Here is a 4,333-nt window from a genome sequence, read left to right as displayed (position 1 = left end):
CTCAACCATTCCTCAGGTGATGGGCATCTTGGTTGTTTCCAAGATCTGGCTATCACAAATTGTGCCGCTATAAACATAGGCACACATATATCCCTATGATATGATGTTTTCAGATCCTCTGGGAAAATTCCCAGTAGAGGAATAGCTGGTTTAAAGGGGATTTCCAGACCAACTTTTCTAAGGAGTCTGTATACTGATTTCCATAACGGTTGCACCAGTCTACACTCGCTTTGAGTGTTTTGACAATTATTCCATTCAACAGATTAAACAAAGTCACCCTGAGATGAAATTGCCTATTGAAGGAAAAGTATCTAAAGGGCTTTTAGACACAGGTGTAAATGGTTCAGTTGTTGCCTAGCACCACTAGCTTAAAGCGTGGCCTCTGGACACAACCCCTGCAGAGCCACAGGGGTGGGCAGTGTTTCTCACCCTAGCGAAAGTGGTAAGCTGCTAATGTAAAATGATGCGAGCTATGGCAACTTCTTCATTTTTTGGTCACCTTATCCAACAAAGACAAGAAAAGATGCTAAAATAATTATTGACACTTGCCAAGAAGCATCTCTATATGAGCAGTTTTATTCTCCTAACATAATGGCTCTGGCAAATAGCTAAGTGAGAGAAGAGTCCCTCTCACATCAACCTGATCCTGTAATTGGAGTTCACCTTACGAATAAACATTGTATGTCTTTGAGATTTTAGAGGTGATTAATCCAGCTAGGCAGACTAATATGAATACCTTTTTCAGGTATGTCCCAAGAGTCTTTGTGTGTCTACTACTGGACATTGCACTGATCTTTTTAAGAGGTATCCTAAAAGTGTCCGGATAATTGATTTCTTTGAAAGTGTATGGAAAGTGAAAATTCTAGCAGACTTAATTCTCGACCGGATTCAGAAATCACAGAAAGCAGCCACGTTGTCCTCATGCTTGCTGATGATGCGGCCTGAGACCCTAGAAATCGCAAGCCAGCACCATGTTTAGTCACCAGTATGTGGAACTAAATGCGACAAAGAAGCGGACGGTAGACACTATGAAGTGACTGTAAAATTTATTCATGGGTATTAACTGGGAGGATCTCAACTAGTACTCCTAAGTCAGAACATCTTCTTCTTGATGATAGAAGCAATATTGTTATTTACATGAGAGAAGATGGTAAAAATGGTTTCTTAAATTTTAAAGATTAAAAAAATTACCAACATAAAACTTGCAAATACTTTTAAACAGATGTGGCTATTACTCCAAACTGTTCAGATAAACCTTAAATGATCTTCAGACTTTATTTGGTAATATTAATTGGTTCTGCCCAGCTTTTGAGCTAATGTCTCTGGTGTTATTTTATGTTATTTTTTGTATTTTTAGTAAGGGTCTACAGGGTCTCACTACATTGATCGGACTTGTAGTGATCTGCCTGTGTCCAGCCTCCTAAAGAGCTGGGATTACAGGCATGGGCTCCCATGCCCAGTCTTAATCGCCGCCTCACCCTGCCCCAGGGTGGGGCTGGCATGGCATGTGCTCTGCCTAAGCAGGCCATTTAATCCGCTGAGCTATTTGGCTGGCCCCTCTCTGTTGTCCTTAATTCAGTTTGCTTCTGTTTTCACAGATGAAGTATCTTAGGGTAGGTAAATCAGGCTATATGATGGCTTTCTCTTCCAAAATATAGGATACAGGTTTCTTACCATGTGATCAAACTTCATTCACAAAAACAAAAGGGTAAATTTTTCCCTTTTGAAAATTCACACACCTCATAATAGACTTTGCTTGGCATTATACAATATTAACTTATAAATTTCTACAGAAGGTGGAAGTACACCAGTAGAAAATTCCATCAGGTAAAAGAAAAAGTGCTAGGAAGGGTCCTTGGAGAGATCTCTATATAATGAAAGAAACCCAGTCTGATACTTATCTGGAGTTGAGGATATGCTTGTGCTTTTCTAGAAAATGCTAAGCGACCTGTTTGGTAGTAAAGCATGCTGTCAGGCTGTATCGTGAACTCAGACCTGGAGAAGAAACTGGTTCTACTTTTTGGGAAGCTGGAATACAGTCCTGTGACAATGATGCCTCAGGGATTGCTCTATAACCAATTAGCAAACATGAGGCTAAACCTGACCTGGGGCCAACCAAAGCAACTGACCCAGAATGTTTGGAAGAGGGTAACTAAAGTGAGAATTAAAGATCTCAATAGGTGATAGAGTATATAGAGATAACAAAGCTGAAGATTACCAGTTTTTTTTAAAAAAATGTATTTGGTACAGGGTCTCACTATGCAGCTTGGACTCATAATGATCCTCCTGCTTTTAGCCTCATCTGTGCTGGGATCACAGGGGTGTGCCACCACCCCTGGTCTCGCTGGCCAGTTCAGTGCACTTGGGGGTGGGTGGGCTGCATGGCATGTGGTGCTGGGGGTAAAACCCTAGTCCCTGTGCTTGCCTAAGCAGGTACTTAGTCCCCTGAGCTATCTTGCCAGCCCTACCAGTATTCTTATATATTCATTATAAAGGATTTTATTTCTTCCAATTTTTTTGGATAAGAGACCTCTGCTGTCTGACAAATAACAAAATCTAAGCAGTCTATTTATACTTATAAATTTGTGGGGTTTACTTTTTGTCTTTTTGAGACTGGGTCTCCCTGTGTAGTTTAGGCGGGCCTTGAGCTTACTTTGTAGCCTATACTCTGGTTTCTCCTCAGATAGTATAAATCTTTCTCCTTTTACTTTGTAGCCTAGGCTGGTCTCCAACTCTCAGGGATCCTCCTGCCTCAGCTTCCTAAGTGCCAGGATTACAGGCATGTGTCACCACACCTGGTATACTTACAAATTTCTAAAAATTGTAGTAGAGTTACTATAATTCAGTTTGGTCTACAATATATTTAAGGAGTCCTGGAGTGGTGGCACATGCCTGTAATCCCAGCACTTGGGAGACTGAAAACAGGAGGATCGCTAGAGTCCGAACTGTGTAGTGAGACCCTGTATCAAATACATAAAATTAGGAAAAAATATATATTTAAATACACTCTGATTTTGTAAAGATGCATGTTTGTTGTGTGTACGTGTTTGTTCTGTGAACATCTGTTCCTTTATTTAAGCTCAACTATTTTTCTCTTTTACCATTTTTTTCATAATATTACTTGGGTCATAGACTTAAAAACATGCCTTCACCTGGGTTACCAGCTGGTCAAAATGATACCCAAATTGGGTTTCTCACAGCTCATCAAAAAACTGAGATCAGTAACAACAGTTGCTAAGATTGGAGAGAGATTATTGTCAGGACTCCAGTGGGTGAATGGAGGAGTGGCCCATCTTTGATCACTAATGAGGAACCCTCAATGATCTCCATAGTCTCAGAGAGGAAGACACTGCCAATAATTTGGTTATTGGTCAAAGGGTAAAATTTTCCAGGAAAAGTACAGTAAGTTTTTCTTACAAAAGATGCTTTTGATACAAAACTAAGTCAAAAAATCAGGTTTTTTCCCTATGTGTATAGTAATTCATTATTGTTAATCTTATGGTGTATTAAATGCATTTATGATTCCAGATGTGCAGGTCATCGAAAATGTAAAGCAATGATTGCTTATAGTGATAAAATTTTTCTTTCAGATTCACAACTCTGCCTTTAACAAAAACTTATGTGATATATATTCATTTAAAGGATAAAAAATTAGGGAAAAGTGCCTTATGAATTATAGAGATAATAGATTGAAAAGGTTATGTCAAAATAAATTAAGTATTATAAAATGTCATCATAATTGTCATGTTGCAATATTTTTTTTTAAATTTTTTTATTTATTTATTGATTTGAGAGAGAGAGAGAGAGAGAGAGAGAGAGAGAGAGAGAGAGAGAGAGAAGGGGAGGTAGCAGCTGCCTTTGTGTTCTACACTGGGAGAGCTTCTGAGGAGGAAGTGGAGGTCAGATGTGGGAATAAAAACCAGACCATGCTGACAATGGTGAGCCTTACTCATGGTGAGGCTGAAATTATGACCTCAGACTAAAAGGAATGAATTAATTTTCCCCATTCCTAACAGTATTCCCACAGCAGAGAATGCAACCTCCAGAAAAGTCAGGAGGGGATGCCCAGGCAGTGGCCAGGCTGGCTTTGAAGATGTCGTACTCTAAATTATTGGTTTCTGCAATGCTCCCTCCCCCCCACCTTTTTTTCTTTTTTTGGCTGGCTTAGCACACCCTGAAGGCGGGGCTGGTTGGGCCTGTGGTGCCAGGGATTGAACCTCAGTGCCCTGCACCTGCCTAAGCTTGCCTATGCAGGCACTTTAGACCATTGAGCTATCTTGCTGCTTGCTTGCTTGCTTGCTTGCTTGCTTGCTTGCTTTCTTTCTTTCTTTCT

Source organism: Octodon degus, unplaced genomic scaffold (genome assembly GCF_000260255.1).
Source record: "Octodon degus isolate 3935 unplaced genomic scaffold, OctDeg1.0 scaffold00113, whole genome shotgun sequence".
Classification (NCBI taxonomy): Eukaryota; Metazoa; Chordata; class Mammalia; order Rodentia; family Octodontidae; genus Octodon; species Octodon degus.
Note: the sequence above shows the minus strand (reverse complement) of the source record.